This window comes from Theropithecus gelada, chromosome 3 (genome assembly GCF_003255815.1).
Source record: "Theropithecus gelada isolate Dixy chromosome 3, Tgel_1.0, whole genome shotgun sequence".
Lineage (NCBI taxonomy): Eukaryota > Metazoa > Chordata > Mammalia > Primates > Cercopithecidae > Theropithecus > Theropithecus gelada.
Genome location: NC_037670.1, coordinates 115,021,754 through 115,048,145, shown reverse-complemented (window position 1 = coordinate 115,048,145; position 26,392 = coordinate 115,021,754). Strand labels below are relative to the sequence as shown.

The following is a 26,392-nucleotide window of genomic DNA, read 5'->3' as shown; positions in this document are numbered from 1 at the left end:
ATTGACATGGAATATCTTTTTCCCTCCCTTTATTTTCAGTCTATGTGTATCTTTTTAGGTGAAGTGTGTTTCTTCTAGGCAACAGATCATTTGCTCTGTTTTTTTTTTTTTTTTTTTAATTTATGCATCTACTCTGTGTCATTTAATTGGAAAACTTAGTCTATTTATATTCAATATTAAGTAAAGACTACTGCCATTTTGTTATCTGTTTTCTGGTTGTTTTGTGATTCCCTCCTTCCCTGCCTCCCTCCCTCCCTCCCTCCCTATCTTTCTTCTTGTGAAGATTATTTTCTATGGTGGTATTTTTAGTTTCTTGATATATGTGTTTGTGTATCCAGTGGGTTTTAAATTTGAAGTTACAATGAGGCTTGCAAGTAACATCCTATATTCCATTATTTTATACTGATGACAACACTGATTGCAAAAACAAACAAAAAACCAAACATGCAAGAGAAAACTAGTAAAACTGCACACTTTAATTTCATCGTCTGCTTTTAAACATTTATTGATTCTATTTATAATATATATGTCTTGAAAAGTTATTGTAGTTATTATTTTTGATCAGTTCATTTTTTAGTCTTTCGACTCAATATGTGAATAATTTATACACCACAAATACAGTGTTGTACAAAAGACCCATGTTTTCGGCCGGGCGCGGTGGCTCAAGCCTGTAATCCCAGCACTTTGGGAGGCTGAGATGGGCGGATCACGAGGTCAGGAGATCGAGACCATCCTGGCTAACACGGTGAAACCCCGTCTCTACTAAGAAATACAAAAAATAGCCGGGCGAGGTGGCAGCGCCTGTAGTCCCAGCTACTCGGGAGGCTGAGGCAGGAGAATGGCGTGAACCCGGGAGGCGGAGCTTGCAGTGAGCTGAGATCCGGCCACTGCACTCCAGCCTTGGCGACAGCACGAGACTCCGTCTCAAAAAAAAAAAAAAGACCCATGTTTTCCTTTGTATTTAATATCGTCAGTAAGTTTTGTAACCTCAGATGATTTCTTTTTGCTCACTAATTCCCTTTTCCTTCTCATTGAAGTACTCTCTTTAGCGTTTCTTGTAGGACATGTCTGTGATGGTGAAATCCCTCAGCTTTTGATTTTCTCGGAAAGTCTTTATTTCTTTTTCATGTTTGAAGAACAATTCACTGGATATACTATATATAAAGGTTCCCCACCTCCCCGCACTTTGGCACTTTAAACATGTTATGCTACTCTCTCCTGGCCTGTAAGGTTTCCACAGAAAAGCCTGCTGACAGATGTATTGGAGCTCCTTTTTATGTTATTTGCTTTTTTCTTTCTTGCTTCCTTTCTTTCTTTCTTTCTTTCTTTCTTTTTTTTTTTTTTTTTTTTTTTTTGTTGCTGTTTTTAGAATTCTTTCTTCTTGAACTTTGAGAGTTTGATTATTAAGTATCTTCAGATAGTATTCTTTAGTTGTATCCGCTTGGTGTTCTATAACCTTCTTGTACTTGAATATTGATACGTTTCTCTATGTTTGGAAAGATCTCTGTTAATATCCTTTTGAATAAAAATTTTCTATCCCAATCTCTCTCTTACATCCTCTTTAACGTTAATAACTCTTAAATTTGCCCTTTTGAGGGCATTTTATAGATCTTTTAGATGTGCTTCATTCTTTTCTTTTTCTTTCTTCTTTCTTCTTTTACTGTATATTTTTAAATACCCTGTCTTTAAGCTCACTAATTTTTTCATCTGCTTAATCACTTGTGTTGTTAAGAAATTCCTATGCATTCTTTGGTATGTAAGTTGCATTTTTCAACTTCAGAATTTCTGCTTAATTGTTTTAGATTATTTTAATCTCTTTGTTACATTTATCTGGTAGCATTTGAATTCCTTCTCTGCATTTTCTTGAATTTTGTTGAGCTTCTTCAGAAAAGCAATTTTGAATTCTCTGTCTGAAAGGTCACATATCTCTGTTGGTCATGGGTTGGTCATTGGTGCCTTATTTAGTTTGTTTTTTGAGTTCATGTGTTCCTGGATGGTCTTGATACTTGTGGATTGTTGGTGTCTGGGCATTGAAGATTTAGATATTCATCGCAGTCTTCACAGTCTGGGCTGGTTCATACCTGTCCTTCTTAGGAAGGTTTTCCAAATATTGAAAGGGAATTGATTGTTGTGATCTAAGTCTTTGGTCACTGCAATCATATCTGCAATAGGAGGTATTCCAAGACCAGTCATGTTGTGACTCTTGCAGACTCTTAGAGTTAACCATCTTTGTTGTCTTGGATAAGATCAGGAAGAGTTCCCTGGATTTCCAGGCAGAGACTTTTGTTTCCTTCCCTTACTTTCATTCAAACGGAGTCTATCTCTTCATGCTGACCTGCATGAAGCTGGGGAAGGGGTGACACAAGCACCCCCATGGCCATCACCATTGGGACTGTGCTAGGTCAGACCTGAAGACAGTTCAGTCCTGGGTTTCACCTAAAGCCCACAGTGACCACTGCCTGGATACTGCTGATGTTCATTCAAGGCCCAAGTGCTCCACAGTTTACAGGTGTTTATTCCAGCCAGCCTATTGCCCTTCCCTTCAGAGCAGTGAGCTTCCCCCAAACCCAAGGCAGGTCTGTAAATGCCATCTGGAATCCAAGGCCTGGAGTGTGGAAACTTAGGAATCTACTTGGCACTCTGTTCTGCAACTGAGCTGACACCCAAACTCTAAGACAAAGTCCTTTTCACTCTTCTCTCTCCTCTCCTCAAACAAGAGTCTCTTCTCATAGCCACCACAGTAGGAATGTGCTGTGTCACACCTGAAGCCGGCATGGCACTGGGTCTTACCCAAGGTTCACAAGCACATACTGCCTGCCTACAACTGATGTTTATTCAAGGCCCAGGGGCTCTTGGTCAGAATATGATAAATCCTGCCAGGAGTGAGTACTTCCCTTCAAGGCAGTATGTTCCATTCTGGCCCATGGTGTGTCCAGAAATGTCTGGGAGCTAGGCTCCAAAATGGGGGCCTTAGGACTCTACCTGATGCCCTGTTCTACTGTGGTTGAGCTGTTATCTAAGTTCCAAGACAAAGCCTTCTTTCTCTCCCCTCTGCTCTCCTCAGGTGAAAGGAGGGAGTCTCTCCCCGAGCTGTGAGCTACACTGCCTGGGGTTGAGGAAAGGGTAACACAGCACTCCCTTGACTGCCCTAGCTGGTGTCTCACTGGGTTGCATGCACCCCAAGTCCACTGGCTCTGAACCCAGCATAGCACTAGGACTGCAGACCTAGTGGCCTAGACTACCTTCAAGTTTATTTAGAATGCCAGAGAACTTTAGCCCACAGTGGTGGGACTAGCCACAATTTAGGTCCTGAGTGCTAGGGTGGATGATTCCCCTCTGGCTAGGCTGGTCTAAATGCTTCCTCCATGGAAACCACCTGAATTCTGCCCTCTGTTGCTTTCCTTGTGATTGGGCAACACTGAATTCTAATGCAAAGTTCCAAGATCACTGTGCTCTCCTCCCCCAAACATATACAGATTCTCTCTCTGGGCCAAGAGGCTGCTGCTGGGGGATTGGGGGGGAGGTGGTGTAGACAATGCAAGACTGTCTTTCATACCCTCTTTAGTGCCTCTTTCCTTGATATTATGTTAAAACTAAATACTCTGCTGACCTCATTTTTTAGTCTTATAAAGCAGCTTTCTTGTGCGGATAGTTATTCAATTTGTTGTTTATTCTGGGGAGGATGATCATTAGATGGTTCTATTTGGCTGTCTTGCTCTGCCTTCTTTCAAGCTGATTCTTTCTCTCATGTGTGCTATCTGGGACTTGGGGGCTCCCTTGTGAGGCCTTCAGCTGCAACTCCCATACCAGGCTGGGTGTTTTCCATGGCTGCCCACCCATAGCAGCCAGTAGTCTTCTAAAATAAATAAATAACTCACAGAAACGCTTTACCTTCATTCATAGTTTTAATTTGACTGTTTAAGAGGAATATCTATGCTCTATTGAATGCAGGTTCTGGCTGTAAAGTTGCCTTGCATCTTTAATGATGTTCTCTTGGTCAGCGCTTTAATAGCCTGAGGTTGAGTTTCTTTCTTGTACTGTTCACCTTTGGACCACAAGAGACCCACGGGCATCTTTAGTTGTAATATTTTTCACTGTATTTGTTTTCTTAGTCTGCCACAACAAACTACCATAAACTGAACGGCTTAAAAAACAGAAATTTATTTTCTCAATGCTTCTTGAAACTAGAAATCTGTGATTAAGGCATTGGAAGTTTTACTTTTTATTGAGGCCTCTCTCTTTGGCATGCAGATGGCTGCCTTCTGACTGTGCCCTCACATAGTTGTCCCCAGGTCTGTATTGTCTGTGTCCTAATCTTTCCTTTTTATAAGGACACCAGTCATATTAGATTAGAGCCCATCCATGAGACCTTGTTTTACCTTAGTTACACCCCTCTAAAAGCTCTATGTTCAAATACAATTCTCATTCTGAGGTACTGAGTATTCGGACTTCAATTTATGAATTTAGGGAACAGTATTCAACCCATATCAACCACATTATGACAGAATGTATTCCCAGAAACAGCACAACCCACCTTGGCTCCTCTGCCAGGGTGACTCGCCTCCATCACTCCTGCTACCTAGATGTCATGAGAGGGAATCTGACTCCAGATCACCACGTCCTCCAAACTCCAAGAGAAACAGCTTAAGACCTTCTAGTGATATCCATAAAGTCCTTCTTACTAAGCTTTAGGTGGAAGAAATAACATTCTATCTTGCTATGGGAGGGGAAATGGGACTAGCAGCTCTCACTCCAAAACTTCTCCTCATAAAATTCTCTCACTCCACTCTCATATTCTAAGCCTGTGATTTTCAACCTTGGGAATGCCATTGGGATTGAGCACCATTGCTCAGACCCTCAGCACTACAACTGTGGTCTGGACCAAAAGCCTCACATTCCTAGAAGCTTGCCAGCAATGAAGACTCTCAGGTCTAGCATGAGACCTGTTGAATCAGGTTCTACATTTAACAAGATCCTCAAATGATATTTGTGCCCATTAAAATTTGAGAAGTATGCTGTTATAGACTGTGGTTCCCAAATTTTAGTGGACATCATAATCATCTGGACAGCTTTTTAAAACACAGAATGTTAGGCCCCATCTTCAGAGTTTTCAATTCAGTATATCTAGGATGGAGGCTGATAATTTGTACCTCTAGTCATGCTGATGCTGCTAATTTGGGAATCACTCTTTGAAACCGCTGAGTGTAGATACTACACTGTCCAATACTGCAGCCACTAGTCACATGTTGTAATTATTTGAAATGTGCCTTGCATTGAGGTGTGCTATAAGTATAAAATATACATCAGATTTCAGAAAGACAGCATGACAAGGCAACATATCACATTTATGATTTTTTATTGATTATATGCTGAAAGGCTAGTATCTTAATATTGAGTTAAATAAAACATATTAAAATTAGTTTTACTTTTTAATTTTTATTTGTAGTGTGACTACTGGAAAATATAAAGTTACGTATATGGTTCACATTGTATTTCTATTGATTGGCACTGTTCATCTTGATCTCCATTTGGCTCAAGGTCCCTGAAGTGTTTCTAAAGCTGATTCTTGGTCATTTACCTTGAAAATTTATTATTTGTCTTGTGTCTTACTTGAGTAGGCTATATCTGACAAACCTTGGCACCTCAGTGAAAATTCCAGTTTTAACATTCCAGGTTACATGTAAATATCTTAGGTAATCCTCATCAAATCCCATAAAGAAGACATTATTATCTGCATTTTTCCAAATGAGAAACTTAAATGAAAATAACTTACCTTTCTCTAACTAGCAAGTAAGATGCAAATATAGGTTTGTCTGACTTCCAAGTCCGTGCTTTTCCAGTTAACCATTCAGCCTTCACTCTAGCACAGAGATATGTGGATGCTTAATTTTGTGAATTTTTTGAAAACTGCCTAAGTTTGTATAAGTGCACCTTTGTAGGAGGTTCGTATAAAAGTAGACATATCTAGCAGCAGCTTAGTGTTTAACAAGACAATCAGTTCTTCTTAATGGAGGAACCTACCTAGATTGCAAATGTTATCATCTTTAAGGGTGGTGTAATCAAGTAATTGTGTTTTTGCATGTTTTTGTTTCTTTGTTTGTTGTTTATTTAGACTGTTGCCAACTCAGACTGTTCTCAGACCTGGGGCAGTACTAGCTGTGTTATATTATTATATTTATAATAATTATTTAATAGAAGTATATTCACTCTGTGTAACTGAATGCTAACTTTGACTCTTTCCCCTTTGTTTGTGCCAGACTTCTTAGTAGCCCTTTTTTCTCTGACTTTATGAGTGGTCCAGACATAAGTAATAATGCAGCACAATCGAGAGTATCAATACAAAACTTCTTGACTTCTACATTCCAAGTTAGCTCTCCAGAGCAAATTGACTCAAGCCAAATATATTTTCTCTCTGACACTTTCTGTAACAAGGTAGGCAGTATCTTTACTAAGATATTAGATTGTTTCTTTTCAAACTTCTAATTAAATCACTTAGAAAACCATATTGCAGTTGTCCATTGTATGTCAATGTCCCTGATTTGATGGTGATCTTGAGGACAAAATTCGTATATATTTTTAATCTCCAGAGACATGTAGGCATGCGAAAAATGGTCTGCCTTGAACTTACCTTACACTAAAATAGTTTTAAGTCAGAGAAACCCTTGACACTAGAAGTGGCTGATTTAAAAAGAAACAAATAAAAAAATAAATAAATAACTCACAGAAACTCTTTACCTTCATTCATAGTTTTGACTGTTCAAGAGGAATATCTAAAGTCTTATGATAGTAAAATGTTCTTATTCTTTAGAAAGTCTGAGTGTATCTATTTTAGAAGCCCTATAGTCTACAGGAGTTTTTAATAACTATACAAATTAACGGATGAATGAATTTCCAAAAAATTATTGAAAATTTGATTTTTAAATTAACATAAGAGACGAGTAAACATTTGTATTTGTTTAACCAAAAAAAAAATCCATTATCTTTGTCATTTTATCAAGGAAATTCTAAAATTAAAGTATAGAAAAGATATAAACTCAGAATAAAAATCAAATTTTGAAAACACATTTATTTTTACTTTAAAATTAAAGGCACTACCCTATCACATTCATTTTTCCATGGACTGTACTTGTTAGTTGTCTGTGGACTATTAGGAGAGAACTGCTTGTTTGAGATGCAAGGTTAGAGTGTAAAGAATGTGAAGGGCCATGGGGGAGTCTCATGATTCCCTCTCCTTTGTGTGGCCTCTGTTCACTACACACAGCAGGAGTGCTTTCATAGTCAGCTCACCTATTTCAGCTAGTTACCCTTTTATCTTTGGCTTAGTAAGACTGCCATTATAGAAAAAGGAAAAAGCCACAAAAATTTAAGCTCTAAAACATTAGCTTCTCCTTTAATGGAAAGATGTGAACCAACATACTTTGTATATAGGGCAAGGGTCGGAGATACTGGAAGATTTTAACAGGCAGAATAACCATAGACTCTTTGAAAGGAGAAAAGTGGTCTATAACCACCATGGGTCACCTGTTGATCCTTCCTCAATGGTAAAGTCATTATATACTTGCCAAGATTAACTGAATGGAAGCAGAAGTAAATTGAGATGTAGATAATATCATTATTGAAAGCATATACTTTCTTCTAATAGGAACTAATAAACTCTCATAGTCTTTCAAAATGGTTCATCACATGCCTCAAATATTTGCACAAAACTGGAAACATAATTTACAACTAATTATTTCTCTGGATAGACCCTCCATTTATAAAATGCTAGCAGGAGATCTGCAAATTCTGGCAAACAGAGAGGTTTTGATGGCCACCAACTACATTAATATAATATTCAAAGCAACAGAGCCAAGACAGACTGCCTAATTATCTAAATTTCTTCTGCGTTTCTCTAGTTCTATCCCAATAATTGTTTTCCAACATAATTTACTTCCTCTCATACCTCACTGTATTTATTCTCATACTTCCAACCTCTTCAAAGCAAGTTGGAGCTAGTGATGACTGATGATTTCTGACTCATCTTACTTTTTTTTTTTTTTTTTTTTAAATTTTTGTTCAGTGTTTTTTTTTCTTTTTTTTTTCTGTGTTTTTTTTTTTATTATTATTATACTTTAAGTTCTAGGGTACATGTGCATAACGTGCAGGTTTGTTACATATGTATACTTGTGCCATGTTGCTGTGCTGCACCCATCAACTCGTCAGCACCCATCAACTCGTCATTTACATCAGGTATAACTCCCAGTCAATCCCTCCCCCCTCCACCCTCCCCATGATAGACTCTGGTGTGTGATGTTCCCCTTCCAGAGTCCAAGTGATCTCATTGTTCAGTTCCCACCTATGAGTGAGAACACGCGGTGTTTGGTTTTCTGTTCTTGTCATAGTTTGCTAAGAATGATGGTTTCCAGCTGCATCCATGTCCCTACAAAGGACACAAACTCATCCTTTTTTATGGCTGCATAGTATTCCATGGTGTATATGTGCCACGTTTTCTTAATCCAGTCTGTCACTGATGGACATTTGGGTCGATTCCAAGTCTTTGCTATTGTGAATAGTGCCGCAATAAACATACGTGTGCATGTGTCTTTATAGCAGCATAATTTATAATCCTTTGGGTATATCCCCAGTAATGGGATGGCTGGGTCATATGGTACATCTAGTTCTAGATCCTTGAGGAATCGCCATACTATTTTCCATAATGGTTGAACTAGTTTACAGTCCCACCAACAGTGTAAAAGTGTTCCTATTTCTCCACATCCTCTCCAGCACCTGTTGTTTCCTGACTTTTTAATGATCGCCATTCTAACTGGTGTGAGATGGTATCTCATTGTGGTTTTGATTTGCATTTCTCTGATGGCCAGTGATGATGAGCATTTTTTCATGTGTCTGTTGGCTGTATGAATGTCTTCTTTTGAGAAATGTCTGTTCATATGCTTTGCCCACTTTTTGATGGGGTTGTTTGTTTTTTTCTTGTAAATTTGTTTGAGTTCTTTGTAGGTTCTGGATATTAGCCCTATGTCAGATGAGTAGATTGCAAAAATGTTCTCCCATTCTGTAGGTTGCCTGTTCACTCTGATGGTAGTTTCTTTTGCTGTGCAGAAGCTCTTTAGTTTAATTAGATCCCATTTGTCAATTTTGGCTTTTGCTGCCATTGCTTTTGGTGTTTTAGACATGAAGTCTTTGCCTATGCCTATGTCCTGAATGGTACTACCTAGGTTTTCCTCTAGGGTTTTTATGGTATTAGGTCTAACATTTAAGTCTCTAATCCATCTTGAATTAATTTTCGTATAAGGAGTAAGGAAAGGATCCAGTTTCAGCTTCCTACTTATGGCTAGCCAATTTTCCCAGCACCATTTATTAAACAGGGAATCCTTTCCCCAGTTCTTGTTTCTCTCAGGTTTGTCAAAGATCAGATGGCTGTAGATGTGTGGTATTATTTCTGAGGACTCTGTTCTGTTCCATTGGTCTATATCTCTGTTTTGGTACCAGTACCATGCTGTTTTGGTTACTGTAGCCTTGTAGTATAGTTTGAAGTCAGGTAACATGATGCCTCCAGCTTTGTTCTTTTGACTTAGGATTGTCTTGGAGATGCGGGCTCTTTTTTGGTTCCATATGAACTTTAAAGCAGTTTTTTCCAATTCTGTGAAGAAACTCATTGGTAGCTTGATGGGGATGGCATTGAATCTATAAATAACCTTGGGGAGTATGGCCATTTTCACGATATTAATTCTTCCTATCCATGAGCATGGAATGTTCTTCCATTTGTTTGTGTCCTCTTTTATTTCACTGAGCAGTGGTTTGCAGTTCTCCCTGAAGAGGTCCTTTACATCCCTAGTAAGTTGGATTCCTAGGTATTTTATTCTCTTTGAAGCAATTGTGAATGGAAGTTCATTCCTGATTTGGCTCTCTGTTTGTCTGTTACTGGTGTATAAGAATGCTTGTGATTTTTGCACATTAATTTTGTATCCTGAGACTTTGCTGAAGTTGCTTATCAGCTTAAGGAGATTTTGGGCTGAGACAATGGGGTTTTCTAAATATACAATCATGTCATCTGCAAACAGGGACAATTTGACTTCTTCTTTTCCTAACTGAATACCCTTGATTTCTTTCTCTTGCCTGATTGCCCTATCCAGAACTTCCAACACTATGTTGAATAGGAGTGGTGAGAGAGGGCATCCCTGTCTTGTGCCAGTTTTCAAAGGGAATTTTTCCAGTTTTTGCCCATTCAGTATGATATTGGCTGTGGGTTTGTCATAAATAGCTCTTATGATTTTGAGGTACGTTCCATCAATACCGAATTTATTGAGCGTTTTTAGCATGAAGGGCTGTTGAATTTTGTCAAAAGCCTTTTCTGCATCTATTGAGATAATCATGTGGTTCTTGTCTTTAGTTCTGTTTATATGCTGGATTATGTTTATTGATTTGCGAATGTTGAACCAGCCTTGCCTCCCAGGGATGAAGCCCACTTGATCATGGTGGATAAGCTTTTTGATGTGCTGCTGAATCCGATTTGCCAGTATTTTATTGAGGATTTTTGCATCGATGTTCATCAGGGATATTGGTCTAAAATTCTTTTTTTTGGTTGTTGTGTCTCTGCCAGGCTTTGGTATCAGGATGACGTTGGCCTCATAAAATGAGTTAGGGAGGATTCCCTCTTTTTCTAGTGATTGGAATAGTTTCAGAAGGAATGGTACTAGCTCCTCCTTGTACCTCTGGTAGAATTCAGCTGTGAATCCATGTGGTCCTGGACTTTTTTTGGTTGGTACACTATTAATTATTGCCTCAATTTCAGAGCCTGCTATTGGTCTATTCAGGGATTCAACTTCTTCCTGGTTTAGTCTTGGAAGAGTGTAAGTGTCCAGGAAATTATCCATTTCTTCTAGATTTTCTAGTTTATTTGCGTAGAGGTGTTTATAGTATTCTCTGATGGTAGTTTGTATTTCTGTGGGTTCGGTGGTGATATCCCCTTTATCATTTTTTATTGCATCTATTTGATTCTTCTCTCTTTTCTTCTTTATTAGTCTTGCTAGCGGTCTGTCAATTTTGTTGATCTTTTCAAAAAACCAACTCCTGGATTCATTGATTTTTTGGAGGGATTTTTGTGTCTCTATCTCCTTCAGTTCTGCTCTGATCTTAGTTATTTCTTGCCTTCTGCTAGATTTGGAATGTGTTTGCTCTTTCTTCTCTAGTTTTTTTAATTGTGATGTTAGAGTGTCAATTTTAGATCTTTCCTGCTTTCTCTTGTGGGCATATAGTGCTATAAATTTCCCTCTACACACTGCTTTAAATGTGTCCCAGAGATTCTGGTATGTTGTATCTTTGTTCTCATTGGTTTCAAAGAACATCTTTATTTCTGCCTTCATTTTGTTATGTACCCAGTAGTCATTCAGGAGCAGGTTGTTCAGTTTCCATGTAGTTGAGCGGTTTTGATTGACTTTCTTAGTCCTGAGTTCTAGTTTGATTGCACTGTGGTCTGAGGGACAGTTTGTTATAATTTCTGTTCTTGTACATTTGCTGAGGAGTGCTTTACTTCCAATTATGTGGTCAATTTTGGAATAAGTGTGATGTGGTGCTGAGAAGAATGTATATTCTGTTGATTTGGGGTGGAGAGTTCTATAGATGTCTATTAGGTCTGCTTGGTGCAGAGATGAGTTCAATTCCTGGATATCCTTGTTCACTTTCTGTCTCGTTGATCTGTCTAATGTTGACAGTGGAGTGTTGAAGTCTCCCATTATTATTGTATGGGAGTCTAAGTCTCTTTGTAAGTCTCTAAGGACTTGCTTTATGAATCTGGGTGCTCCTGTATTGGGTGCATATATATTTAGGATAGGTAGCTCTTCCTGTTGAATTGATCCTTTTACCATTATGTAATGGCCTTCTTTGTCTCTTTTGATCTTTGATGGTTTAAAGTCTGTTTTATCAGAGACTAGTATTGCAACCCCTGCTTTTTTTGTTCTCCATTTGCTTGGTAAATCTTCCTCCATCCCTTTATTTTGAGTCTATGTATGTCTCTGCATGTGAGATGGGTCTCCTGAATACAGCAGACTGATGGGTCTTGACTCTTTATCCAGTTTGCCAGTCTGTGTCTTTTCATTGGAGCATTTAGTCCATTTACATTTAAGGTTAAGATTGTTATGTGTGAACTTGATCCTGCCATTATGATATTAACTGGTTATTTTGCTCGTTAGGTGATGCAGTTTCTTCCTAGCCTCGATGGTCTTTATGTTTTGGCATGTTTTTGCAATGGCTGGTACCGGTTGTTCCTTTCCATGTTTAGTGCTTCCTTCAGGGTCTCTTGTAAGGCAGGCCTGGTGCTGACAAAATCTCTAAGCATTTGCTTATCTGTAAAGGATTTTATTTCTCCTTCACTTATGAAACTTAGTTTGGCTGGATATGAAATTCTGGGTTTAAAATTCTTTTCTTTAAGAATGTTGAATATTGGCCCCCACTCTCTTCTGGCTTGTAGAGTTTCTGCCGAGAGATCTGCTGTTAGTCTGATGGGCTTCCCTTTGTGGGTAACCCGACCTTTCTCTCTGGCTGCCCTTAAGATTTTTTCCTTCATTTCAACTTTGGTGAATCTGGCAATTATGTGTCTTGGAGTTGCTCTTCTCGAGGAGTATCTTTGTGGTGTTCTCTGTATTTCCTGGATTTGAATGTTGGCCTGCCCTACTAGGTTGGGGAAGTTCTCCTGGATGATATCCTGAAGAGTGTTTTCCAACTTGGTTCCATTTTCCCCCTCACTTTCAGGCACCCCAATCAGACGTAGATTTGGTCTTTTTACATAATCCCATACTTCTTGCAGGCTTTGTTCATTTCTTTCTCTTCTTTTTTCTTTTGGTTTCTCTTCTCACTTCATTTCATTCATTTGATCCTCAATCACTGATACTCTCTCTTCCAGTTGATCGAGTCAGTTACTGAAGCTTGTGCATTTGTCACGTATTTCTCGTGTCATGGTTTTCATCTCTTTCATTTCGTTTATGACCTTCTCTGCATTAATTACTCTAGCCATCAATTCTTCCACTTTTTTTTCAAGATTTTTAATTTCTTTGTGCTGGGTATGTAATTCCTCCTTTAGCTCTGAGAAGTTTGATGGACTGAAGCCTTCTTCTCTCATCTCGTCAAAGTCATTCTCCATCAAGCTTTGATCTGTTGCTGGCGATGAGCTGCGCTCCTTTGCCGGGGGAGATGCGCTCTTATTTTTTGAATTTCCAGCTTTTCTGTCCTGCTTTTTCCCCATCTTTGTGGTTTTATCTGCCTCTGATCTTTGATGATGATGGTGACGTACTGATGGGGTTTTGGTGTAGGTGTCCTTCCTGTTTGATAGTTTTCCTTCTAACAGTCAGGACCCTCAGCTGTAGGTCTGTTGGAGATTGCTTAAGGTCCACTCCAGACCCTGTTTGCCTGGGTATCAGCAGCAGAGGCTGCAGAAGATAGAATATTTCTGAACAGCGAGTGTACCTGTCTGATTCTTGCTTTGGAGGCTTCCTCTCAGGGGTGTACTCTACCCTGTGAGGTGTGGGGTGTCAGACTGCCCCTAGTGGGGGATGTCTCCCAGTTAGGCTACTCAGGGGTCAGGGACCCACTTGAGCAGACAGTTTGTCCCTTCTCAGATCTCAACCTCCATGTTGGGAGATCCACTGCTCTCTTCAAAGCTGTCAGACAGAGTCGTTTGTGTCTGCAGAGGTTTCTGATGCTTTTGTTGTTTACTGTGCCCTGTCCCCAGAGGTGGAGTCTACAGAGACAGGCAGGTTTCCTTGAACTGCTGTGAGCTCCAACCAGTTCGAGCTTCCCAGCGGCTTTGTTTACCTACTTAAGTGTCAGCAATGGCGGGCGCCCCTCCCCCAGCCTCGCTGCTGCCTTGCTGCGAGATCGCAGACTGCTGTGCTAGCAATGAGGGAGGCTCCGTGGGCGTGGGACCCTCCCGGCCAGGTGTGGGATATAATCTCCTGGTGTGCCTGTTTGCTTAAAGCGCAGTATTGGGGTGGGAGTTACCCGATTTTCCAGGTGTTGTGTGTCTCAGTTCCCCTGGCTAGGAAAAGGGATTCCCTTTCCCCTTGCACTTCCCAGGTGAGGCGATGCCTCGCCCTGCTTCAGCTCTCGCTGGTCGGGCTGCAGCAGCTGACCAGCACCGATTGTCCGGCACTCCCTAGTGAGATGAACCCAGTACCTCAGTTGAAAATGCAGAAATCACTGGTCTTCTGTGTCACTCGCGCTGGGAGTTGGAGACTGGAGCTGTTCCTATTCGGCCATCTTGCTCCGCCCTGACTCATCTTACTTTGAACAATTATGAAATTTATTTCCTATCCCACAGTATAAAAAAGACCATGTCTATTTCCCTGCTTTTACTGTTTAGTTTTTTATCCAGAGAAACAAAACTGAATGACCTCCCAAGTGCTTCATGCTTCTGCCAACACAGAAGTTAATACAGTTTTTATGTCTAAAACTTAAAAACTAAAAATTAAAAACAGTCCACTCTACCTAATACACTTGGATCTGGTGAAAATAAACTGCAGGGATCCTAGTGCATTGACAGATTTCAGCACTGTTTCACCTTGCCTTCTCTTGTAGTGGGCTTTGCTCTCTGTTCCTGATCTTATGCAATGCTGTCCTTTGTTTGGCCTGGTGCCTAGTTTACCTTTTACTTGATATAGATTCTCTAGCATTCACCTTTGATTCACCAGAGATCTAAATCTGCGTTTCTCCTCATCATGGTCTATTTCTAGATCTTTGTGTATCTTCTTTCCTATCCCCAAAACTAGTCCTGGACCTTGGGACCCCATCCCAGGCCTCTTCCATTCTACAAAAGAAGAGTGGGCTCACAGCTGAGCAAAATTGAACAAAGCTAAACTACTCGCCAAATAAAGGTTTGTTTTGTTTTGCTTTGTTTTGTTTTGTTTTAACAGCACCTCATTTCCAAGTAAATCAGTGTTTGAAATAACAGTGATTATTTGAGATAACTTGAGTCATTTATTTCTTTGGAGCCTATTATTGAAAATTCTCTATCAAATAGCTCTATGTAATATAGTCTGACTTTTTTGTACCTTTCCCATAAGGATGGCTGCTTACTTGTCCCTCAACTACTTGATTATTACAATTGCATGAAATTGTCTTCCTTATTAAGCTCTCTTCATCAAACAATCAAGCATACCCTCACCACAACATCCACATGACCTCAGCTATTTCTGAGTGAATACTGTAGAGCTTGATTTGTACAGAACTTACATTATTACACCATTGTGAGGAAAATTGTTAAGACCAAGATTTCTCTCCTGAACTGGGCTCTGAGTACCAGAAAGAAAATAACTATGTCCGTTTGTCTCAGCATGGGTTAAAAACCTAACGCATTTCTGGATCCTCCCTCATAGGAACATAATAAACATTGAAGTCTGGCTTTGTAAGGAATCGTTAGTCTTTCTTTGTAAAGAATCATTAGTCTCTCTTTTCATATTTAAATTTTTTTATGAGAACATATTTCTTTTTCCCCAGAACTTAAAGTACTTTAATTTCTTTGAAGTATAGGCAGGGCAAGATAAAAACACTTAAAAAAAAAAAAAAAAAAAAAAAAAAAAAAAAACTAGTTAAATAGGCATTCTATTTTTTAGTTTTTAATTTTTAGGCATAGATAATTATACACATATTGAGGTACATTTTATAGTTTGATACAAGCATACAATGTGTAACAAATAAGCCTGGGTAATTGGGATATCCATCATCTGAAACATTTATCATTTATTTGGGTTGGGAACATTCCAAATCTTCTCTTCCAGCTACTTTGAAACAGACAATAAATTATTCTTAACAATAGTTGCCTTATTGTGCTACTGAATGCTGGATCTTTTTCCTTCTAACCGTATTTTTGTACCTGTTAACCGAACCTTGTTAATCCCCTCCTCTACCCTTTTCTTCCCAGCCTCTAGTAACCGTTATTTTACTTTTTATATCTATAAAATCATGTTTTTAGCTCCCATTTAAGAATGAGAACATGCAATATTTGTCCTTGTATGCCTGGCTTATTTCATTTAACATAATGTCCCCCAGTACCATCCATGTTCTTGTCAGTTTATTAAACAAAATTTGTTTGTAGCGTAATGAGTAAGAAAACAGTAAAACATATTTTACCACCAAGAAAAATAAAAATGTAAAGGAGCTCTCTATATCATGAAAGTGTGGATTCAGATACAAATAAATGAAGTATGTAGTAAAAATAAAATGTCACTAAGGGAAGATCAGAATTTTATTTTCTCTTTTGAAAATGTGGAGACTTGATTTCTCAGCGTTATCATCTGACTTGTTTGTCAGCAAGAGAGAGATGTGCTGCTGTGTTTTGCCTATGATGACACTTGATCAGTTGACACATCATTGTGAAAAAGGCAAAGGGCATTATGCATTCACTGACATGTATACAGCATCAACAGTTGTTAATAGCAACTATAGCAAATGCTTCATAGAAAAACAAAGGGAGCATAGATAAGACAAGGAGCATAGATGGTCCTCAACTGCTCTTTTGAGAGGGATTATGTCTAATACAAAGAATTATTTCATTACCACTTCCAGTACTCTTGAAAAACAACAGCAGAAGAATGTGAGGTTTAGAGACTGGTTGATTAAACCGCTCTGCAAATGTGATTTTGAAAACTGCGGAAGAGGGGAATGACATAAAATGAAGAAGGGTATCTCTATAGGAAGAAGGAAGGTTAACATATGAGTAAGACTAAAGGAAACTTGGAGAAGTGAGAGAAGAACCTTTTAAAACCAATTCATGCAAGAAGGATTTATATAACTTGCTATCTATGTAAACATGACTAGACCTCCCTTTAAATCAGTGGGTTCCAATCTTAAATGTATCTTAAAATATTCAGGGGAAGATTTGCAAAATACTGATGCCGAAGTCACACCCTCAGATATTCTGATTCAATTAAAATTTCCCAGGGTTTTATTTATTATTATTTGAGATGGAGTCTTGCTCTGTCACCATGCTGGAGTGCAGTGTTGTGATCCTGGCTCACTGCAACCTACGCCTCCCGGGTTTAAGGGATTCTCCTGCCTCAGCCTCCTGAGTAGCTGGGATTACAGGCGCATACTACCATGCCCAGCTAATTTTTGTATTTGTAGTAGAGACGGGGTTTCACCATGTTGGCCAGGATGGTCTTGATCTCCTGACTTCGTGATCCACCCACTTTCGCTTCGCAAAGTGCTGAGATTATTCTCAGAGTTTTAAATTATCTCCAGGGTTGGCAACCATTTCAATCAGTAATTTCAAAGGAGATTTTGTTTTGTTCATACTAGGAGAGACTATTCCTCAGTCTTTATTCCTATAAGATAACAAAACACTGAGCCATGTTGGCATCTTTGCATCATAGTGCCTGTCCAACAGAGACAAAACAACTATACCATTCTTCTAAAGCTAAACTCCTGTTTCTATCAAGGAATAGCCTGAGGTGCACTTCTGGTCACTCTAACCGAGGGCCCCAGAATGCTGAGGCTTAGAGTTTCTACAGAAGAGTGATAAGTAATGCAACTCCTCTTCTCCCCAGATGATTTTAGAATATGACTGTCACCATAGTCAGATGCTTCCATTGGCCATTTTCCCAATGATACCTAATGACATTCAGAGATAGCTTATAATTTTGCTCTTTTATGAAAAAACACCAAAGTAGTGTTGTCATGAACCATTGTAAAAATCTACTAATTAATGACCTGGCATCATGGATATTTTCATCTGAAGCCCAAATGAATCACTAGGAAACCTAAAATTGACCTTTCCTAATTATTTCTCATTTTTTCCTCTTGAGGAAGTGTTATATCATATTTCTATTTATCTACATATCTACCTACCTATTATTTATCCCTTCCATCATTTTTTATTATGAAAATAGCAAAGTTTATAATAGCATATTTGGAAAACTCAGAAAAATGAAAAGAATGTAAATCATCTATTGTGGTTCTAGCCATTGATAACTAATATTATTTAGTTGTCCACCTTGTTAGTAATTTAAAAATATTAGGATGATACTATATATACATAATTTTATATCATATGCTTTTCATGTAACAAATGTATAAAAATATTTTTCAATGTAATAAAAACTTGATGCTTATAAGAATATCTACTGTAGAAATATATATACTTATTGGGCATATCATGGGAAGCATGAGATTTAATTTTAGTTACACAATTATTATTAATTAGGTCTTTGGGTATTTTTTAAAATAAGTGGATTGTGTCCTTTTCCAAATTTAGTTTTAGAAACACTTGCACAGACACACACACATGTTTTCTGTCTCTCTGGATATACAGATAAATAGATATCCATCACTGTTAAACTCGTTTGCAGATTATCTCATTTAATCCTCCACCAACCCTTTGGGTTAAGCATTATTCTTTTTACAGAGAAAAAAATGGAGGTTCAGATCAAATAAATTTCTGAAGATCAGGTTCCTCTGATGTAATGTTCCAAACATTTTCACCACTATACCATATTGTATCCCAGATATTACTGCTAAAGATATTTTATCTTAATTTTTTTCAACAGTTTCATATAAATATTTTGAAGCACAGAGTAAAGGTGAAGAATTTTCTAGTAAGAGTGAGCACTCCTTATTATCTGTATTTTGCCATTAACACTTTTACTGTATGAGTTTTATAACATATCTGTCTTTCTACTTATTTCGATATCCATCCATTTATCCATATTGTTTCTTTAGGTGTATCAGTCCTTAATTTTTGAGCCCTATTATACCACTGCCTAAACTAAGCAATGGCTATGATAAATGTATTTTGGCTGTTTTAGTTTTGTTTCCTTTTTAGCCTATTGTTCTTTGGTCATAGGTAGGAATGATCAAACCCAAATAATATTAAAGATAAAGAAAATCACAAAGTTATTTTGCATCAGTATCATCAGTCATTGATCTTCCAGGAATATGAAAATTAAGAAATACTATACTGGGTAAAGTAAAAAATCTGCTTAAAAACACTGGAGTTGAAAATGTAGTCATTCTACTACTCTTAGGTGCAGAGGAAACAATATTTTAAAGCTATTTAACACTGATTTGGTTTTCCTCATGATTTTAGTCAGAGCCCGGAAGCCAGTGCCACTGCTGGTCCTCATGATGCCTTTACGTATGTTTGAAAAAGTATTTCTGCCTCAAGATCTTGATTTCCCTCTGTCAGAAAATTGTCATTATGAAGGTACAAGCCTACAATGTGAACATTGCCCCTCTGGATGTGGTTCCTGTGTAGTACACAACCACTGCTGCTGACTTCAGAGATCCTCCGGGAGGTTCCTGGAGCAGATTCAGCAGATGATGTATCTGCCCCGCTGGGCTTGACTCTGTGACACTCTGGAGGGGATCCTTCCCATGAGCCTGCTGCTTAGGTACCTGGCTCTGCCCCAGCAGCTTCTCTGCCGAACTTCTGAGCCGCATTCTTCAACCAGTTTCTCATAGAATCCAGGAATCCAACCTACAATATGAGAATCAAGAAAGGCTCAAGGGGCTACTCCCTGCCTATGGGGTAGCCCTCCTCTGCAGGAGCAGTCACGGAGCAGTAACACGGGCACTTCAATAAAGCTGTTTTCTTCTACCCTGCCACTAGCTTGCCCTTCAATTCTTTACTGTGCAAACCCAAGACAAAAAACAAAGTGGGCCAATGAAGCTACATGCCAGAGCCTTTTACCTCAACATTTCACATTATGAGGCTTACATATGATATGGCCACTACCATGAGGTCTTTCATTCACTGGCCTGAAACATAGAGCTGAACACACAGAATCCCTTGAGATAATTTTCTAAAATGATGCAAAAAATTACAATATTGGCGTTTCTTTTTCTCTGCATTTATTTCCCTCCTTTGCTGTACTCTTCCACAATTCTCAGGTATCATAAACCCTTGGCTATTCTTTTACTTCTTCCATATCGGCTCCTTCTTTTTTCTGAGTCCAGTCACAGATTAAACCTGAGGATGACAGTGATGAGAAAAAGTTTAATGTGAGAATTAGCCATTGATGGCTTAAATGGTGCTAAAGAATCTTAGAAAACCCTCAATCTCTCCCTCTTCCAAAAGTGTGGTTTAAGGCGGATTATGTTGCTTTAAAGTCCTATTTTGCATACCAGTATTAAATATTAACTCTTCTTTTTCTCTTTACATTACTTGTCAATTTCTCCTACCTTTCTTTCTTTCTACCTTGGACTAAAGAAAGGGTCATGTGCTTGTTTAAATTTCCATGCAGGTTGAAATAAGTTACCCATCTGGATTACATGATTATGGTTGCTTAACAAATCACTGTGTCACAAATTTAGTGGCATACAAGAACACCCAGTTATTATCTCATAGTTCTATAGACCAAAAATCAGTGTGGGTTCAACTGGGTTTTCTGCTCAGGATGTCATAAGATATCATCTGGGCTGGCCTTACATAGAGGCTCTGGTTAAAAAAAAATCTACTTTCAAGCTCATGTAAGAGAAAATAACTTTTAAATGGCTGATGTGATTAGATTACACTCAATGGGATAATTTGCCTTTTCATTAACTCAGAGTCAGCTGATTAGTAACTTTTAAGTACATCTACAAAATCTTTTTGTCACATAACGTGATAAAATCAAGGTATGGTATCTCATTATATTCACAGTCCCAGATATTAGCATACAGAATCTTGGTGGACCACTTTTAGAATTCTGCCTAAAATAATTTCTTATTTTAAATCAGAAATCTAACTCTTGGGACTTCTATAACTCTTTTGTTTATAATAATCAAAATAGTCCTTCTCAGAGTTCACAGTTACTTGTGAGGAGATTATTCTAGTGATATAATTGTATTTATACTTTTTTACCTTTTATTTTAAAAATAAGAATTTTTTATTTGTATTTAATTATGAGTGATATTATAAAGATCACATATTTTATTAAAAGAAGAAAGCAGCACAACATAAGAAAATGCCTAAACTACTTATAAAATACGAGCTTTTAAATATTTACTTTTTTGGTATTATTTATATATATGCTTTATCCATTATGAAATCTGGCATATAATTCTAATGCTTTTAAAATATAGAAAATATATTGATTTTCTTTCTTGAAATATTGTTATATCCATTAGGAAGAAGGTAGGAAAGAAATAGCACTATATTTTGTGTAATTTGTTTATTCATTATTCCAAAGATCACTTGGACCACCTTCTGAGAATGTTGAAGTCTAGAAAATTTGAGCCAGATTGTGTTGATATTTTACCAAATCCTTGAGGAGCAGATTAATGTTTTGCAAAGTGAGTATAAGACTACATTGATGTTTGATGACAAAAAAGTTATGAGAAATAAAAAAGTAAATTTAGAACTAGTGAATTAAATACCTTGTTTATTCACTACTTGGCTTGCATAATTTAATAAACAGGAAAAGTCAATGACCCAAAAGGAATAGTTCCTATCTGCACCAAACAAATGCTATAATTCTCCTCTTCCAATTACTTTCTACAAAGCTTACTATCCAACTTCCCAAGCAATGGTAACAAACAAAGCCACCAGAATTAAGCATTTGTTTATTTAAAATATGTGAAAATTCATATACATGCCAAAACATCTATGTATTGTATAGACATAAATATAGGATCTCACTAGAGGATTTTGAGAAAAGCAATGATATTATTAGATTAAGGTTCTGCTATATTTATTAAAAATATTTATTTGATTTATTCTTATTATAAAACTGATCAGTGTATGTTCTGAACAATAGGAAAAAAAATAGAAAATTTGAAAGAAACAAGTGATTATACAGACTCTCTCCCAAAATCTTTTACTGTCACTATAATATTAGATGTGTTTAATCTAAACTTTTGAAGCAGGTTTTTCAGTTTTGATCATATACGTATAGGCTGATGTATTCACTTAATATTGTAACAAGTATTTTTCTGTTATTACAATCTCTTCATAAAATCAGTTTTGCCTCATTGATTCTTCATCTTATATAAATTTTATCATAAATACTATCTTACACTTAATTTTCTCTGTGCTTGAGTTAATGTCTTTATATCTGAGTGATTTAATTCTTTCATCATATGCTAACTCTTCTACGTTAATTTTTTTTATTCAACTGCCTCCTGCCATGCTTTCAGTTCTAGAAATCATTGAACTATGATATGGCACAGGGTGTTTATGTAAAATTGAGTGGCAATGTTTTTATAAAATAGTTTTCCCATTTATTTGTGCAAAAGCTCTTTTGTACTCATTAAATATGCAAAGATGATGGATATGCATTTATTTATGTACCTCTGACACTTTGAAACACGCAAGTGACAGTGTTTTTCAACTATTTCATGACACGATCAATTTGATTCCAGAAAACAAATGCCAAAAACTGATGAATTCTTAGAGAAAATTTAGGTTGGTGATTTTTAACTTTCTCATTGTAGCCTTTGGCTACTTAAGTCACTAGTTGCTTCAACAAAGATAATACTATTATATTTATTCAGGTTATATCCAACTCAAGTTTACACTTCAGTAGTCTTTCATAAAAGCTATCCTATCTTTAACACCATCTTTTAGGAATAATGATTCTGCTTAGAGTTTTTCCCTACTTCGTTGGTTCATCATAGATTTCATGCTACAGTTTCTCAATATTGGTGTTTGCCTTGTTTTAATCACATTTGTTTATTTTTATCTTATTCACTAATTGAATTGGGTCTTGTATGAGAAGTTTATAAAAATAACTTATCCTCTTCATGAATTTCCCCTGGGTTCATTTTGCATAGAGTGGAAATCAACCATAAAAATTAATTCCAGAGTATATACCAGCTTCCGGAACTGGAGTTGCATCAACACACATCAGAAACGTCAGATGGTCTGGGCTAAATTGTTTCATTTTGTTGTTATGTCATTGGCTCTTTTTTAATTCCTGGAAAAACAATGGATAAGGGATGACTACTCCTTTAAGAGCTTCAGATATTCAGAGGTCCTTGCATATCACCTGCCTATCTATTGCCATGTCTCTGTTCTCCCTGTGCACATCACTGGTAAGCAGGAGCAGACTGGATGAAAGAGGGATAGAGGTGTTGTAGGAGGAAGGCTCTTTGATTTGCAAATGGAAAAATAGATAGGTCAAGGATGAGAGTAAGTGGGTAGAAAGTTGAATCTATATCAGAAAACCAAAAACTTGTAAGTAGCTCTGAAACTTGTCATAAACAATATATATGTTATTTGCAGAGCATATAATAGATATACTTACAAATTGACAAGATTTTAATTTTATCAAATTATATTTCAAGGACATCTCTAGGAATCCCTTAGGTGTAGAAATTCTAACAAAAATGATGCATGGTATTATTATATATTATTTCACTTTCATAAAAAATATGCATCTGACTCAAGATTGTTTTTGTACAAATAAGGCAGCCATTGTACATTTCTTCCCCAAGGCCATCCTTTCCCTAAATCCCAAGCATTCCCACCTCCAGTTGGACTGAAGGTACCAATTCCTAGCTAGAGTATGGTTTTATGACTTATGTTATAGACCATAACTCCTCACTCTCTACGTGGGACATGTGCTTCATGACTTCCTTCCAAAGAGTGCTGTATGGAAATATGAGAAAGAGTAACTTCACGGTAGAGAAACCTGAAAAACACCACCCGATCAAAGTGAGAAAGTTGAGCATTAGTAGTGATAAATTATGTCTATAATACATGCCTTTGTTATTTGTGATGAGAATTTTTATCTTTGTTCTCCTCCCCAAACTTTATAACCCTAGCTTAATCATGAGAAAAACATGAGACAATTCTGAATTGAAGGACATTCTGCAAAATACCTGACCAATACTCAAAGCTGTGAAGGTCATCAAGAACAAGCAAAATCTGAGAAATTGTCAGACCTTAGAGGATCTAAGAAACTATGACAGCTAAACATAGTGTGGCATTGTAGATGGGACCCTGGAACAAAAACAAATTAAATTAAATCTAAGGAAAGCTGAACGAAGTATGAACTTTAGTAGATAATTTCTATATCAATATTCATTAATTTTGTTATGAATGTCCCATACTAATATAATATTAAAAATAGGAGATAAAGGAAAATTTCTCTAACTGTAGATTGTAGACATTTTAAAAGACAATACCTTGCACTTCCTTTCTCTATTTTCTACATAGAAATAGTGACCCTATGTTATATATTTCTGCCTAAAATAACTTGTACCATACAAAGTTAAATGTTTCATCCTTTTGGAAGAGCGTTGCATTAATTTCTACTAGTCTACTCCATTGTTCTTCTCTTACGTTCTTGTTTGCTGGCTCTTGATTGCAATTCTTCCTTATATTCAGTGCCGTTGGAGTATCCCTCTGACACATCTTATTGAACAGATTTATGGTTGTCTATCTTTCTCAGGAGGTTTTCAGCTGTTAACTTTGTCTTTACTATGTGTACTTAAATCTTGAATCGTTGTGGTTTTGGATGATAACTCTGAATGCAAGGTTCTGAAATAATACAGTTTAAACAGAACAATTTAAATTGGCAAGTGTTTAAACTCTGTACTAAAGAATGATTATCACATGCTATTTACTTTAAAGCTATATAGAGCTTTGTCTTATACGTGAATTAAAACATTTGTAAAAGAGAATAACTTAGAAAACAGTGAATCAGAAGTACTTGACTAAAAGCAGCAAAGTAGCCTCAGAAGGAATCTGAACAAACTTGACCTAGTGAGGTATAAAGTACAAAGATGGTTGAAATTGAGCCAGGAGTGAAGCCCTACCTACCAGGACATTCTGGTTGGAAGATGTCCATATCTGGAGTTTCCTTCCATCAGATGGACATGGTAAAAGGTATGTGTGCATGGTGTGTATGAGAGTATGTGTATGTGTGTGTCAACTGGACATGCTGTAGCATGCAAAAATTGAATTACTTCTTAGAAATATTTGCATAATGCTTTTAAGGCAATATGTTTAACTGATACATACTTGGAATGGTGAAAGTGTGAATTAGGGCCAATGTTCCAAACTATTAATAAAGTGGTGGTTTCACTCAGCACTAGTTCCAGATTTGGGAGACACCTTGAGAATTATCTAATCAGTCATTAACATCTTTTTTTTAGAGTTTGTTGTCACTTATTTATTTAAAGTGATCACCTCATTTTGTAGTTATCATTACATCTAGACAATAAGGGATGTGGTTGAATTTCAAAAGTATTCCTACTTAACAAGTCTTATTTTTTTTTAGCTTATCCTCACTTAGGGCTTCATATAAATTTGTAACTATTTCTTCTGAAGACATGGAGTTTAATTTAAACTACTGTCTTTTTTGTTTTACCATAGAACAACAGAATTCTTATTACAGAAGTTGAAAAATTTTAATCACTATTGGATATTAACTAAAGTTCTGTTTCTAATTGTAATGATACATTGAAGTGTTTACATGTGGCATATATTTCTAGATTCCTTGAGTGAAACGTTTGTATGCCATCAACATCTGTATTGCCATCAGGAGTGTCATTTTTAGTGGCAGGGGCATCCACCTGGAAACCTGAAGGAATCATCTACCCAGAAAAAGTGATAGAGTATATCTGTGGTACAAATCTGTGGTACTAATTTTTGCTTTGGTTTGTTTCTATTGTTTGCAGATTGGCTTATCCAGTCATTTATTCATTCAAAAGTTTTCTTTGCTAAAGCACCTTCCTCTCCTATTGTGCCACTCAAAATTTGGCCCATCTTTCAGAACCCAGTTGAAATGCCATTTTGCCATTAAGTTGATTGAAATCCTCTCAAATACTTATGATCTATCCCTTTTCAGAATGCTAGTAACTTTTTTACTGTTTTGAGATTCTCTTATGTTTTGCCTTGTATGACAGTTGTTCCCGTACAGATCTTAGCACTCCTATTAGCCTACCATGTCCGGAAAGGGCTGTCTGCCCCTTTGTCATCCTTGGCCTCATCTGGCACAGAACACTATGCCCTCCATGTGAGGTCACTGCCTGTCACCTTATGTTTCTATCCTGCTTTGTATACTCATGTTCTTCTTTCTCACTTTCCTGCTGTCGCCTTTCTTTAGAACTACATTTTCCTCTAGTCCTCCTTCTTTGAGCACGTATTATTTTTAATATGCTCCCCATCCATATAATCCTGGCTAGCCTCTACTCACTTCCTATCCACAACCCTCATCACTTTAAGGGAAGATATCTTAAACTGAGAGGGTTTGGAATAAAGTGGGGAAGTGGGATTTGTCAAACAGAACGAAAGCATGCATGCAGGTGACAGTCCTGAATGTGCATAAATGACATTGGAAGAAAGCAGAAAGACAGTGGATGGAAATGTGCAAATGAAAGAAGATTCTATGGATTGGGAGAGCAGGAAAGTGAGAAATCATCCTTAAGTGATGTTCAAGAAGAACAGAGGAGATGATACTATCTCCAAATTTACGTGATCACT

At 37.3% G+C, this 26,392-nt stretch overlaps 1 protein-coding gene across 1 annotated transcript in view; it reads left to right on the top strand.

Annotated features, from left to right (window-relative positions):
- ZNF804B (zinc finger protein 804B) overlaps positions 1-26,392 on the top strand; it is a 588,638-nt gene that overhangs the window by 219,107 nt on the left and 343,139 nt on the right. The gene's annotated exons all lie outside the window — the stretch shown is intronic.